Genomic DNA, 16,614 nt, shown 5'->3' on the forward strand with positions numbered 1-16,614 from the left:
AGCCACTCTCAAGTGCTTGCCCCACTGATGGCACTAAATCAGAAAGGTGCTACTTCTGCTCAGAATCTGCTGTTCGAGCCTTTCAAGAATTCAAATCTTGGTTTTCTACTGCAGTCCTGGAAGATTAGAGGGTCTCATAGGTGGTTGGGGAGACAGTACAGAGACAAGACAGTTTTCATGATAGGTACCAACCCACCTGAGCATGTCTCCTGATCTCCAGTCCAGGACTGGTTCGTACTTCCTTAGCCATGGTAGGCCCAGCAATAGCGGATGCAACATTCACGGACGGACATGCAAGGCAATCTTCTCCGTATGCAGCATTCCTATAAACAGGGCAACCTCCTTGGTGACAAACTGGATGACCTTGCACAGAGGCTTTCTGTTCACCGACAGTACTGGAATAGGAATTTTCAGCTGATGGACATGAATCCGGTACCGATTCAATATACTCTGTTGTATGAAATTCCGCTTGAGTTCAGAAGGGCCACTTCCGAGAACTGGGAGTTGCCACTGGTTACAGACACAGTCATACATAGAGGTAGAGAGGACTTGCCATTACCTAGTGTAGTCTCTCTTACTGACCCTAGGCAAGAAAGTTTCCCAACTTCTTTGGGCAAAAGTGATTAGATGCGCTGGGTTTCCACAGTAGTAGCACCTCCCATTGGTACAACAAATCTCCTGACAGAGGACTGACTGCTGTAATAATTGTAATGGGTAACTCAGGAATCTATTAGCGTGGAGCAAAGACACAATTGAACCCAGTTTATAGGTGATAAAGTCTGTATTAAAACACACAATGATAAACAAATAAGTCCAAAAACACACTGTGCAATATAATATGAAGCCTTCAAGAAAAGTCTCTGAAAGTCCAGACGAGATCCAGAGAAGTTTACCAGTCCAGAGAACAGGTGCAAAGCAACATGTTCCGATGCAGAGCACAGACTAATGTCCAGAATCCAGATGAAGAGCACTTACAAATGTCCAGAACACAGGTGCAGAGCAGGTCAGGCAAGAGCCGCAGCAATGGTCTGGGTATCAGCAGCTGGAGGCAGCAGTTGAGCATACAGTAGCAGAACTTCAGGTAAAGAGCAGCCGGAATGTCACACCGGAACTGCACGAGTAGGTGAAGGAATCAGCAGTGCTAAGGAACCTGACAAGTAGCAATGACTCTAAGGGGTACTTTGCCCACTACGACATTGCAGGTGCGATGTCGGTGGGGTCAAATCGAAAGTGACGCACATCCGGCGTCGCTGTCGACATCGCAGTATGTGAATCCTTTTACATACGATTAACGAGCGCAAAAGCGGCATTATCGTATGATCGGTGTAGGGTCCGACATTTCCATAATTTAGCAGCTGCGACGGTACGATTTTGTTCCTCGTTCCAGCAGGCAGCACACATCGCTGTGTGCAAAGCCGTAGGAGCGAGGAACATCACCTTACCTGCGTCCACCGGCAATGAGAAGGAAGGAGGTGGGCAGGATGTTTAGGTCCCACTCATCTCCGCCCCTCCGCTTCTATTGGCCGCCTGCCGTGTGACATCACTGTGACGCCACACGACCCGCCCCCTTAGGAAGGAGGCGGTTCGCCGGCCAGAGCGACGTCGCAGGGCAGGTAAGTGCATGTGAAGCTGCCGTAGCGATAATGTTCGCTACGGTAGCAAACACAAGATATTGCTGCTCCGACGGGGGTGGGGACTATCGCGCACGGCATCGCAGCATTGGCTTGCGATGTCGTAGTGTGCAAAGTACCCCTTACTCATTGCCCAGGAACCTCCCATAGGGAAAAAGTGCTTTAAGTACCTGCAGACTGCCAGCTGACCTGGGAGGCACTTCCGGGTTAGAGGACGCTGACCCTTTAAGAAAGGGGGCATGGCCACAGGCATTCCCTACAGGCAGAGGCCAGGAGCTTTCAAGGTATACAGATGCTCTGGGAGGAAGCAGCATGGGATGGGGACGGCACCGCCGCCGCAAGACACCTGGACAGGTGAGGAAACCGATGTCCTCATCGGGAGAGGGGGACAGGAGAGTGCGAGTACACTGGTATGGGCATTACAATAGTTCCATGTAGCGATGCTCTGCTGAACGATCCCAAAGGAAGTGAGAATCATATATCTAAATGTGAAGATAGACAGCGGCACTCGATTCAAAGAATATAATTTCCACTTTATTGGAAAGTTCTTAAAACATGTCTCTCCAAGGAGACAGCAGCTCTGGGGGAGTGACAAATGCAGGAGTTCAGATGACGACCATTTCGCGTCGGTGTGCGCTTCCATAGGTCTAAATTGCCTGAGACAAAATAAGGCTCACCAAAGAGATACCTGTGTCTTGGTATTAAGACTTTAGTGTTCCTGAGTCGTGCCAGCCTGCGAATTCCAGTACCTCTGCTACCAGTCTACGGCCTCCATGACCTCTGCTATAAATCTGCAGACCCCAGGATCTATGATACCTGTCTGTGGTCACCAGGACCTCTGCTACCTGTCTTTCTGCAGTCTCCAGGACCTCTGCTACGTACCTGTTTGCGTTCTCCAGGACATCTCCTGTTTGCCTGCAGCTTCCAGTAACTGTGCTACCTGTCTGCAGTCTCCGGGACCTCTGCTACCTGGTTGTGGTCTCAAGCATGTCTCCTGTCTGCCTGTGGTTTTCAGTACCTTTGCTACCTGTTTGCCATCTCCAGGACCTCTGCTAACTGTTTACGGTTTTCAGGATGTCTCCTGTCTGCCTGTGTCTTTCAATACCTGTGCTACATGTTTATGGTTTCTAAGACCTCTGCTACCTGTCACAGAATCATAGAATGGTAGAGTTGGAAGGGTCCTCTAGGGCTGCAAGTGCATATTTTCCCAAATCATCCCATCTACATGTTTATTGAGCTTCTGCTTGTAGATTTCCATTGATGTGTGACGCCCAGGACTAGCCAGGTAGTCACATGCATAGCAACACACACACACCCCACCCTAGGCAGTCACACCAGCCAAACAAAAAACCCTTGTTGCCTCCCTCCAGGGTCTGATGTCCACACCAGGTGGGGCGGAGCCAGGCGGTTGGCCCCACCCACCGAGGAGTTCACAGGCCTGGAGGCGGGAAAAGTAACAGTTCAGTCTTGGAGGTGAAAGTGAGAGGAGTGAACATTTGAGGTGTCTGGGTTGGAGCCCAGACACTGACAGCAAGGTTGGCAGACGGTGGTGGCCGTCTGCAGGAGTTGGTGGAACTCCGCAGAGCCGTAAGGACCGGGGTCGGGTGTCGGACCGCCGGTACTGGACCGGGGAACGGAGTGAAGCTAAGCACACAGGCAGGGCCATCGGATCCTGACCAGGCTTGGAGCCACCGTCAATAGTCAAATCCGAATGTGACAGGAACCCCAGGGGCTTCTCAACTACTAAGTCCCGATTGAAGGCAACCGTCCACCCAGAGAGGATATACTGCCACCGCCACAGGCTAGAGATCCAAGGGCCAGCGCCTTCGGGCAAAACGGGCTCCTACGGCACCTATACGCCGGGGAGCGGACTATCGGTGGGCAACCACAGGAGTCAAGAACATTCTCAAAGGTGCAGGGAAAGACAGCCACCATTAGCCATCCGGGGAGAGCACAACAACAACACTGCAGCCAGCTGCGGAACCCGTCCATCCGGCCGTTTTGTTTACCTACGACTCTGTCTGTGATTGTCTGAGTGAGTGTGTGGCGCCCTGGCCTAGCCAGGTCGTCACAGATAACATACAAACACCCCCCATCCCCCATTAGACAGGGACACCAGCCAAACAAAAACCCTTGTTGCCTCCCTCCAGTGTCTGATGTCCACACCAGGTGGGGCGGAGCCAAGCGATTGGCCCCACCCACCGAGGAGTTCACAGGCCTGGAGGCGGGAAAAGTGACAGAACAGCTTAGGAGTTTCAAGTGAGAGGAACAAGCACTTGGGTGTCTGGGTTTGTGGCCCAGGCACTGACAGCAAGGTTGGTGGCCGTCTGCAGGAGTGGTGGAGCAACGCGGAACCGTAGGACCGGGGTCGGGCGACGGCCCGCCGGTACCGACCGGGGAGCGAAGTGAAGCCAGCACACACAGGCAGGGCCATCGGACCCCGATCAGGCTTGGAGCCGCCGACAATAGTCAGATCCGAATGTGACTGGAACCCCAGGGGTTTCACAACAGCAAAAGTCCCGATTGAAGGCAACATCCCACACCGTGAGGGTATACAGCTACCACCTAAGGCTAGAGACCCAAGGGCCAGCGCCTGCGGGCAAACGGGCTCCTCCGGTACCCATACACCGGGGAGCGGACTACCGTTGGGAATCCATAGTAGTCAGAAGGAGAACATCAAGGTGCAGGGAAAGACAGCCACCATCACCTGTCCGGGGAGAGACACTGCAGCCGGCTGCGGGACCCGTCCATCCAGCCGTTTGGCTTACCGAGGACTTTGTACCTTTCTTGCTGAGTGAGTACACCCGTGCCATCCGGCACTGCGCCGCGCTGTCCCTGCAACCCTGCACCTCCCCAACCCTGCCTCCCCGTCACAACATCATTGGGCCCTGGGACCACCGACCCCTACCCACGGAGGGGGAAAACAACATCCCAGCTGCTCCCTACCATCGCTCTCAGGATCCCTGTCACCAGCAGCGGTGGTGCCTATCTTCACCACGACCCGTGGGTGGCGTCACGGACTACATCCCCCAAACCAACCACCCCTTTCACTCACGGGCGAGGAGCGCCGCTCGAGTCCCCGGATCCGGCCCACCGCTCGAGCCACCGAGCAGCAGCAGCCGCAGCAGCGCCGGACCCGAGCGTTAGCGAGAGCGCAGCAGCGACGGCATCCTCCCTGCCCGCGACAACTACACCAGTGCCGTCCGGCACCGCGCTGCGCAGTCCCTGCACCCCAGCCATCCGGCCTCCCCGTTACACCATCGGGCCCCGGGATCACCAACCCCTGCCCACGGAGGGGACAACATCTCACCTGCACCCTACCATCTCTGCCGGGATCCCCGTTACCAGCAGCAGTGGTGCCCTTATCACCACGACCCGTGGGTGGCGTCATGAACAATCTCCCTAAACATACCATCCCCATTTCACTCACGGGTGAGGAGCGCTGCTCGAGTCCCCGGGTCCAGTCCACTGCTCGAGCCACCGAGCAGCAGCAGCAGAAGCCCCGGACCCGAGCGTGGCGAGCGCGTCCCCTCCGCCCGCGACAGATGGAGAGCTCACTACCTTCAGTGCTAGCATGTTCCTCTCTCTGACTGTCTTTACTGTCAGAAAGTTTTTCCTAATGGTTAATCTGAATATCCATTCATTAAGTTTCATCACATTGCTTCTCGTACTTCCTTGTGCTAATCAGTGCTGTGGAGTCGGTAAACCAAACCCGACTCTTCAACTTTCCTTGCACCGACCCCAACTCCCACATATATTGCTTATATTTAACTGAAAAATGTATTGTAGTACAATGTGAACATCAGACATTTAATCATTTTTATGATACAATAATCAAGATATGTAGATGAAATATATTTATTGGAATACAAATTTAGAACACAAAAAACTGTAATAAATTGTAAATATGTAATACACTATGTAAAAAAAAATAAATTATATATGTGTATATATAGTTGCCTCCATCAGATCCTCCTTCATAGATTACCACAAATCAGACCTAATAATTTTAAGGCTAGAGAACAACCTCTCTACAGTAACTTGGGATGGAGGCAAAGCCGTAACCACATGGGCAACATCTCTAACAATTTCCGGGTATAAAGGGAATTGCCTCATGCAGTCAGTTTTGATTAACGGTTGAATTTTTCTATTTCTTTGAGAGCAAGTGAAAAATTTTGCTGAAACATGGTAAATCTGCTGCTATAAGAGACGGAGTGACATCTTTTTCCTTGCGGCAATGCTTTGCCTGCTCCATGTCACCCAAATACTTGTCAAAGAAATAAAAAGAAAAAGAGGAAGACCACGGGGCGCCAAATCTAAGTGTAGATATATGTGAACACAGATTACAGGGGTCGAACAGATTTTACACTCACCATGCAGATTTCTTCTGTTTTCACTTGTATGATCCGTGTAGTGGATCAACTCTTTTGGTGATCCTCCAATATGCAGCATGAATCTACAGGAAATGATGTGGGTGCTCACACGAGGGTAATAGAGTAGATAGAATGAATCCCTTTCGGCGCCTCCAAAGGATGAAGAGGATCTCAGAGCAAGTTTATTTTTTTTTTTTTCTGGAAGCGCCGAAAGGGATTCATTCTATCTACTCAAATACTTGTCAAAGTTAAACTCTTGATCTGATGATGAAGATAAGGCAGCAGTAGCACTGTCAGGACCCAAGTCCTCTTGCGCCTGGCAGTCCTGTAGGCCAATCATACTAACTGCTACCTCAGTCAGAGCTTCTTTTCCTTTAGTAAGCTGTTGATCATCAAGCAATATACGATGACTTGGGTCCACATAAACATCTGCCAGAAGAATTTTATTTTCCAATAGCTGTGTCTCTCTCCATTTCATTGAAGCAGAAATGCCATCTGCGATTAAACCTCCTCTTTAGGATAGGCAAAATAGCAAGTTCTTCCACTTCCTTATGAAAATGCCAGGAGTTAAATCTTTAGCTTGTAATTTTTTAGTCACGGTAAATGGGTGATTAAGTAATTCCTTCAATTCAGCCACCTGTGTCAATCGACCTTCATTTAGGGATATCTGAGGGTTCGCCATATCTATAAAGGAACGGTTTTAGTTCAAGCAATCGCTCAAATCATTAAATAAGTGCTGCCCCACCAAGTGGCTTGATTGACAATTGCCCCTTTCCCAGCATGTCTCTTCAAGATGGAATCAATTTTAGGGGTTCCAGCAGCAATAATTTCCTCACTTTTCCAATCTGGCTCCAAAACGGATCCTCACAAAGAATGAGCATGTCAGTTTGTGTGGCGTTTTTCTAATCTGCTTTTGCTATTGAAAACATTATCTATTAGCTCAAAAACCTTTCAGGTGATGCAGTTTTTTAAAAAGCTGATCTGCTTTTGCAGCTGAAAAACATATCCTCAAAAAATGCAGCAAAAACGCTGTGTGTGAATGTAGCCTTAGATCAAGAATAAAACAGCCATTTATAGGACATTTCATAACTTTCCCAAATTCCTATGAAAAAATATTCAGCACTGAACTACTGTACCCAATTTATTATATATTTTCGGAGTCGGTCCATTTTATACGGACTCCGACTCTACCAAAATGAACACTGACTCCGACTCCACGACTCTGACTCCACAGCCCTGGTGCTAATGAGAACAGGGTAGTTCTCTTTGCACTGTGACTACTTTTCAGATATTTGTAGACCGCTATTAAGTCTCCTCTCAGCGTTCTCTTGTGCAAACTAAACATTCCTAGTTCTTTTAGCCGGTCTTCATAGGAAATAATTTGTAGACCTTCTACCATCTTGGTTGCTTTTCACTGGACTTTCTCCAATATATTTATGTTTTTCTTGAATTGGGGCACCCAGAACTGCACACAGTATTCCAGGTGGTGTTTGACCATTTGACCAGGGCAGAGAATAGGGGAATAATGACTTCCATTGTGTCTGTAGTCTCCTATTCCAAGTCTCCTGTCCGCCTGCAGTCTGCAGCACCTCTGCTACCTGTCTCCCATGTGCCTCACCTGCTTGCTGCACCAGTGCCCGTGTGCGCACCCAAACCTTGGGATTGAAAGATCCACCTCACCAGGTGAGCCCACACATTACTTAAGGTTGACTTATCTTGCTGTTGTGGGTGGTTCGGGGTTTGAGAATATGTATTTGACAGGAGCTTTAATCAATCCATCCTTGTATGAGATCTGAGGTTAAGTAGCTTTTATGAAAGCCCAGTTACCGTATTTTTCGGACCATAAGACGCACTTTTTTTCCTCCAAATGTTGGGGGAAAGTGGGGGGGGTGCGTCTTATAGTCTGAATGTAGGGCTGCGGGGAATGAGGGTGCTGCGGTGGAGCGGGTCATCGGCGGCACGAGCAGGCTGTAGCAGCCTGCTGTGACCACATGGACCCACTCATTTAATATGCACGCCCATCATCCCGCCCATCATCTCTCAGCGCTGACGTATCCCCACGCAGCCGCCACCGGCACAGGCAGGAGGACATCGCAATGCTGCAGGGATCGTGGCCGGCTCCACACAGGTAAGCGGCGCTGCTGCTGACACAGACGGAGGAGGAGCGATGCTGTAGGAAGTGAGGTAAGGGGAGTATGAACGTTTATTTTTTTTATGTGCCACAGGATGTAGTCCATATACCAGGATGGGGGTATATAGCAGGATGGGGGTGTATAGCAGGATGAGGGCATATTATGAGCAGGATGGGGGTATATTATGAGCAGGATGGGGGTATATGAGCAGGATGGGAGTATATGAACAGGATGGGAGTATATGAACAGGATGGGAGTATATGAACAGGATGGGAGTATATGAACAGGATGGGGGTATATGAGTAGAATGGGGGTATATGAGCAGGTTGGGGGTATATGAGCCGGATGGGGGTATATGAGCAGGATGGGGGTATATGAGCAGGATGGGGGTATATGAGCAGGATGGGGGTATATGAGCAGGATGGGGGTATTTGAGCAGGATGGGGGTATTTGAGCAGGATGGAGGTATAAAGCAGGATGGGGCCATATGCCAGGATGGGTTATATAGCAGGATGGGGCCATATGCCAGGATGGGGTAAATAGCAGGATGCGGCCATATGCCAGTATATAGCAGGATGCGGCCATATGCCAGGATGACGGTATATAGCAGGATGTGGGCTATACCAGGATGAGGGACATATACTGTATATACAAGGCAGGAGGATCATTACTAGGATGGGGTACCTTAGTAGAGAATTTGGGGACATTACCCCCACAACAGTGTCAGCAGCAGATCCTCGCCCCATATCCATGTGTCATGACCACATTTTTTGTTTAAAATTTTATTTTCCTATTTTCCTCCTCTAAAGCAAGGTGCGTCTTATGGTCCGGTGTGTCTTATAGTCCAAAAAATACGGTAATATGCCTGTTCATTAGTAAAGGTTTACAGGATGATACAGAAATATTAGACTCCTCTGTGCTGCAGAGTTTTAGATAATGTGACAAAATGAAGATGGTGAATGGAAGACTGGCGAGGACATTATGGTGAATTAGCAAGGTATAGTATCTGCTTATTTCACAGTTTACAGAATTACTACTGTTTCTGAATATGCAAGTTCAGAACATGTTTAAAATGATGTGCTATTTATCTACTGACTGTGCTGAAAGAATAAACTGGACGTATAGTTTATGAGTTCTGTGTATTCATGAGGACAGTGTTCTCCCTGCCTCCCTCTGCCCCCTTTTACAGTGACGGACAGGTTTCCGTATTTAAAGAAATCTCTACAAAGTATTAAAACTGAACATCTTATTTATGGTAAAGTTACTTTTGAGCCCTTGAAATGAGAAGGCTTTGCAGAAAAATGGCATTTAAGTTTGCTCATTATGGCGTGTCACTTTCCACAAAGCGATACCTTACCCCTTAGATCCCAATATTAGCTCTCGCCTAGCCAAATCAGATCTCATACCTTGCATTGACAAGGGGCAATATCCCAAAACACAGTGCCTACAAATTGAGATTTTGGTTTGGCTTTTATCCTAAAGGGGGCTTTACATGGTGGCGATATCGGTAACAATATCGCTATTGTGCGTACCCACCCCCATTTGTGCGACACGGGCATATCGCTGCCCGTCGCGCACAAAATCACGCTCCCCGTCACACGGCTTACCTGCCCTGCGACGTCGCTATGGCCGGCGATCCGCCTCCTTTCTAAGGGGGCGGGTCGTGCGGCGTCACAGCGTCGTCACACGGCAGGCGTCCAATAGAAGCGGAGGGGCAGAGATGAGCGGGACGTTATCATCCCGCCCACCTCCTTCCTTCCGCATTGCCGGTGGAGGTAGGTAAGGAGATGTTCCTCGCTCCTGCGGTGTCACACATAGCGATGTGTGCTGCCGCAGGAACGAGGAACAACATCGCTAATGAGAGGTGAACAATTTTTGGTTTTAGAACGACCTCTCCACGGCAAATGATTTTTGCCACTTTTGCAATTGTTTTAGGTCGCACATAAGTGTCACACGCTGCGATAACGTTAATGACGCCGGATGTGCTTCACTAACGACGTGACCCCGACGATAAATCATTAACGATATTGTAGCATGTAAAGCCCCCTTAGGTCATAATGCAAGGCTCTTTATAGGATCGATATTGACTTTAAGGACTGCTGCTTCCAATAGGTGTCACTAGAGTTCAAGTCCTCTTCCTCTCTGAAGAGAACCCTTGAACAGAAAAATAGTTGTAATTCCTAAACATTTAAACAGGATATTTTATGTCAACCACTTTAAGTAAATATGAGAGTTTAAATAAGTTAATTTTAAATAAAAAATAGTGGCAATGCAGAGCCTAAGTAACGGAGATTCGGTCACTCTCCAAATATTTTGGGATCAATCTGTAGATGTACTGTATATATACAGTAGATGAAATAAGTATTGAACACATCCCTAATTTTCTAATTAAATATATTTCTAAAGGATCTGTTGATATGAGTTCTGCACCATATGTCGGAAACAACCCATCCAACCCACACAGGTAAAGAAATCAAAGTTTAGATGTCCATAAATTAAGTGTAATAATGATAAATGACATAGGGAAAAAGTATTGAACACAAAAAAAAGAAAGGTGCAAAAGGCCATGGAAAGTCATGACCAACTGAAATGTATTAGTATTTAGAAAGCAGTCCTGTCACTTAGTGAAAAATAATATCAGCTGGCTCAACTGATGGCCTATGATGTCTCAAGAAATATGCCACACAAGAAACAGCTCATTGTGGGTAAAACTAGTGAGCTGTCTAAAGATCTTAGCAACCTTATTGTAGCAAAATATACTGATGGTATTTATTACAGAAGAATTTCTAAACTAGTGAAAGCCCCAGTGGGCACTCTTGGGGACATAATCCAGAAGTGGAAAGAACATCATTTCACCATAAGTAGAACACAACCAGGTGCTCCCTACAAGAGAGAAATGAAAGGAATTATCAGAAGAGGTGTCCAAGAGCCAAAGACTACCTGTGGAGAATTACAGAAAGACCTGGAATAAGAAGGTAAAATTGTTCAAAGAAAACAATAAAACAATAAAAAATGCACTCAGCCTCTATTGCCTGTATGCATGCTCGCTACACAAGTCTCCATTGATAAGCAAAAAGCATGTTCAAGTGCTTTTAAAGTTTGCTCAATTACATTTAGACAAGACTGAAATACTGTCAAAATTTAGAAAGAAAAAATCCCCTGGTTGATCTTTCATAAAAATTCTTGTCTTTACTGATTCATATTAAAATATTTTCATGTACTATTCTGGACAGCCGTCCCACCTGACGCGTTTCATGCCTTTGAGAAAGGACGTAGTCCGAAATGCGTCAGTGGGATGATTGTCCGGAATATGTACATGAAAATATTTTAACATGAATCAATAAAGACAAGATTTTTTATGAAAGACAGAGCACAGGATTTTTTCTTTCTAAATTTTGACTTACATGGTGGATGCCAGTCACACAGTGCCTGGTCCGAGGATCCATAGGAAGATCGGTGAGCTCAACAAACCTTCTTTTGACTCCAAAATTGAGACCAAAATTGAACACTTTGCATGCCATAATACACACCATGTTTGGAGGCCAAAAGGCACTACATATCACTGCAAAAAATGCCATACCAACTTTGGAAGTGGGAACACCATGGTTCGGGGCTATTTTTTTTTATCATACAGCACTGGCAAACTTCATATGTCTGAAGGATGAATGGACAAATGTACTGAGACATTCTTGATAAAAATCTGCTGCCTGGATGATGAAAATGAAACGAGGGTAGACATTTCAGCAAGACAATGATCCCAAACAGACAGCCAAGGAAACTCATTTGATTTTAGAAAGAAAATAAAGTTGCTAGAATAGCCCAGCCAATCACCTGACCTGAATCCAATACAAAAATTATGATTTGCTACATTTTTTTTTATTAGAAAATAGTCCCTTTAGAGGACTTGAACCTGTGATGTCACAATAATCTATACAAAACAATATTATCGCAGGGGGTCCTGTGAAATAGACAATCTGTTATGAAGCCCAGCCAGTGGCATAGACTATTTCACATAGCAGACATCAGGTCCTAAAGAAGGTCACAGCAACTGTTAGCAAAAAGCAGGGTGCTAATGGCTGTCAGAAGCGATGGCTGCCATAGAAGACTTCTAACTGCAGCTGTCACACTTAAAAAGAACCTGTGAGGTCAAAAAAGTGTTATAACTTACAAGCAGGAGCATGTGTGAGCTAGTAACTCTTTCCTACCCATCTATGTGTTGTAATAATGTGTATTATGAATGCAATACAATAAGTGTTATTACTTACATATTCCCTATGTAAATGAGCAGGGGCTCTAGCCCCATGGGCGTTGCATCGCCCTGTGGGCGTTTTCATACTTTCCATGGTATCACTCCCATGTGGGCGTGATACCATAGATTTACGTCTGCTCCTTCAGAATCTGGCCGTTTGCACGCAGGGTGTGCGGGCCGCCTGCTGGCTGCCACTGTGCGTGCGGCGGGCGGCTGTACAGCAGGTTACCCAGTTCGTCCGCGGTCCCAGTTTCAAATGATGGCGCCGGGAGCGGGTGCGTGCGCAGATGGAGCTCTTGGATGAGAGCTCCATCTGCGCACGCGCCGCTTCGGGAGTCAGCGCGTGGGCAGATGGAGCCCTTGGATGAGAGCTCCATCTGCGCATGCGCCGCTCCAGGCACCAACATTTGAACCAGGACTGCGGACACTGGGACACTCACCGCACCGGCCTGCTGCACGACTCAAACGCTGGCACCACCACGGCAGCCGCTGCTGCCGCCACCACGGACACCGCTGCTGCCGCCACCTTGGACGACGCTGCTGCCGCCACCACGGACCCCGCGGCTCCTGCCACCACGGACGCCGTCGCACCTTCCACCACGAACCCCGCCGCACCTGCCACCATAGACCTCGCCGCCACTGACGCGCCGCGCCTGCCAGCACAACCTCTGCCTCCTGTGACCTTGCTTCACTACCACTGCTGCCCCCCTCCAGTAAGAGAACACCGGAGTATAAGACGGACCTCATTTTTATTTTTACGTTTTTTTATGTCTAAATTTGTGGTGCGTCTTATAATCCAGTGCGTCTGAGAAAGCGGAAAGAAGGGAATTTTGTTTACTTACCGTAAATTCCTTTTCTTCTAGCTCCAATTGGGAGACCCAGACAATTGGGTGTATAGCTACTGCCTCCGGAGGCCACACAAAGTACTACACTTAAAAGTGTAAGGCCCCTCCCCTTCTGGCTATACACCCCCCCGTGGGATCACGGGCTCCTCAGTTTTAGTGCAAAAGCAAGAAGGAGGAAAGCCAATAACTGTTTTAAATACAAATTCAACCCGAGAAACAACCTCGGAGAACTGAACTGTTCAACATGAACAACATGTGCACCCGAAAAAAACAAACTTCCTAAGAAAAACAGGGCGGGTGCTGGGTCTCCCAATTGGAGCTAGAAGAAAAGGAATTTACGGTAAGTAAACAAAATTCCCTTCTTCTTTGTCGCTCCTAATTGGGAGACCCAGACAATTGGGACGTCCAAAAGCAGTCCCTGGGTGGGTAAAAGAATACCTCGTGATAGGGCCGTCAAACAGCCCTTTCCTACAGGTGAGCCACCGCCGCCTGAAGGACTTGTCTACCTAGGCCGGCATCCGCCGAAGCGTAGGTATGCACCTGATAATGCTTGGTAAAAGTGTGCAGACTCGACCAGGTAGCCGCCTGGCACACCTGCTGAGCCGTAGCCTGGTGCCGTAATGCCCAGGACGCACCCACGGCTCTGGTAGAATGGGCCTTCAGTCCTGATGGAATCGGAAGCCCAGCAGAACGGTAGGTGTGAAGAATTGGTTCCTTGATCCAACGCGCAAGGGTGGATTTGGAAGCTTGCGACCCTTTACGCTGACCAGCGACAAGGACAAAGAGTGCATCCGAGCGGCGCAGAGGCGCCGTGCGGGAAATGTAGATCCTGAGTGCTCTCACCAGATCCAATAAATGCAAACCTTTTTCAAATTGGTGAACTGGATGCGGACACAAAGACGGTAAAGTGATATCTTGATTGAGATGAAAGGAAGATACCACCTTGGGAAGAAATTCAGGAATTGGACGCAGAACTACCTTGTCCTGGTGAAACACCAGGAATGGAGATCTGCATGATAACGCCGCCAGCTCGGACACTCTCCGAAGAGACGTGACCGCCACTAGAAAGGCCACTTTCTGTGAAAGACGAGAAAGGGAAACCTCCTTCATAGGCTCGAAAGGCGGCTTCTGGAGAGCAATTAGAACCTTGTTCAGGTCCCAGGGCTCCAACGGCCGCTTGTAAGGGGGGACGATATGACAAACCCCTTGCAGGAACGTGCGTACCTGAGGAAGTCGCGCCAGGCGTTTCTGAAAAAATACGGATAGCGCGGAGACTTGACCCTTAAGGGAGCCAAGCGACAAACCTTTTTCCAACCCAGACTGCAGGAAGGAAAGAAAAGTAGGCAATGCAAAAGGCCAGGGAGAAACTCCCTGAGCAGAGCACCAAGATAGGAATATCCTCCACGTCCTGTGGTAGATCTTGGCGGAGGATGGCTTCCTAGCCTGTCTCATGGTGGCAACCACTTCATGAGATAAACCTGAGGCCGCTAGGATCCAGGACTCAATGGCCACACAGTCAGGTTCAGGGCCGCAGAATTCAGATGGAAAAACGGCCCTTGAGACAGCAAGTCTGGACGGTCTGGTAGTGCCCACGGATGGCCTACCGTGAGGTGCCACAGATCCGGGTACCACGACCTCCTTGGCCAGTCTGGAGCGACGAGAATGGCGCGGCGGCAGTCGGACCTGATTTTGCGGAGCACTCTGGGCAACAATGCCAGAGGTGGGAACACATACGGTAGCCGGAACTGCGACCAATCTTGAACTAAGGCGTCTGCCGCCAGAGCTCGGTGATCGTGAGACCGTGCCATGAAAACCGGGACCTTGTTGTTGTGCCGTGACGCCATCAGGTCGACGTCCGGCATCCCCCAGCGGCGACAGATCTCCTGAAACACGTCCGGGTGAAGAGACCATTCCCCTGCGTCCATGCCCTGGCGACTGAGAAAGTCTGCTTCCCAGTTTTCTACGCCTGGGATGTGAACTGCGGATATGGTGGATGCCGTGTCTTCCACCCACGTCAGAATCCGCCGGACTTCCTGGAAGGCTTGCCGACTGCGTGTTCCCCCTTGGTGGTTGATGTATGCCACCGCTGTGGAGTTGTCCGACTGAATTCGGATCTGCTTGCCTTCCAGCCACTGTTGGAAGGCTTGTAGGGCAAGATAGACTGCTCTGATCTCCAGAACATTGATCTGAAGGGTGGACTCTTTCCGAGTCCACGTACCTTGAGCCCTGTGGTGGAGAAACACTGCTCCCCACCCTGATAGACTCGCATCTGTCGTGACCACCGCCCAGGATGGGGGTAGGAACGACTTTCCTTTTGACAATGAGGTGGGAAGAAGCCACCACCGGAGAGATTCCTTGGCTGCCTGAGAGAGGGAGACCTCCCTGTCGAGGGACGTCGACTTCCCGTCCCATTGGCGGAGAATGTCCCATTGTAGTGGACGCAGATGAAACTGCGCAAAAGGAACTGCTTCCATTGCTGCTACCATCTTCCCTAGGAAGTGCATGAGGCGCCTCAAGGGGTGCGACTGGCCCTGAAGGAGAGATTGCACCCCTATCTGTAGCGAGCACTGTTTGTCCAGTGGAAGTTTCACTATCGCTGAGAGAGTATGAAACTCCATGCCAAGATATGTTAGTGATTGGGTTGGGGTTAGATTTGACTTTGAAAAGTTGATAATCCACCCGAAACTCTGGAGAGTCTTCAGTGCCACGTTCAGGCTGTGTTGGCATGCCTCTTGAGAGGGTGCCTTGATAAGTAGATCGTCCAAATACGGGATCACGGAGTGACCTTGCGAGTGCAGGACTGCTACTACTGCTGCCATGACCTTGGTGAAGACCCGAGGGGCTGTCGCCAGCCCGAAAGGTAGAGCTACGAACTGCAGGTGTTCGCTTCCTATAACGAAGGGTAGAAAACGCTGATGCTCTGGCGCAATTGGCACGTGGAGATAAGCATCCTTGATGTCTATTGATGCTAGGAAATCTCCTTGAGACATTGAGGCGATAATGGAGCGGAGAGATTCCATCCGGAACCTCCTGGTTTTTACGTGTTTGTTGAGCAGCTTTAGATCCAGGACGGGACGGAACGACCCGTCTTTCTTTGGCACCACAAACAAATTGGAGTAAAAACCGTGACCTTGTTCCTGAAGAGGAACAGAAGTCACCACTCCTTCCGCCTTTAGAGCGGACACCGCTTGTAGCAGAGCATCGGCTCGGTCGGGCGGTGGAGAAGTTCTGAAGAAGCGAGTTGGAGGACGAGAGCTGAACTCTATCCTGTACCCGTGAGACAGAATGTCTCTCACCCAACGGTCTTTGACCTGTGACAGCCAAATGTCGCCAAAGCGGGAGAGCCTGCCACCGACCAAGGATGCGGAGAGAGGAGGCTGAGAG

Source organism: Anomaloglossus baeobatrachus, chromosome 4, assembly GCF_048569485.1.
Source record: "Anomaloglossus baeobatrachus isolate aAnoBae1 chromosome 4, aAnoBae1.hap1, whole genome shotgun sequence".
Taxonomy (NCBI): Eukaryota; Metazoa; Chordata; class Amphibia; order Anura; family Aromobatidae; genus Anomaloglossus; species Anomaloglossus baeobatrachus.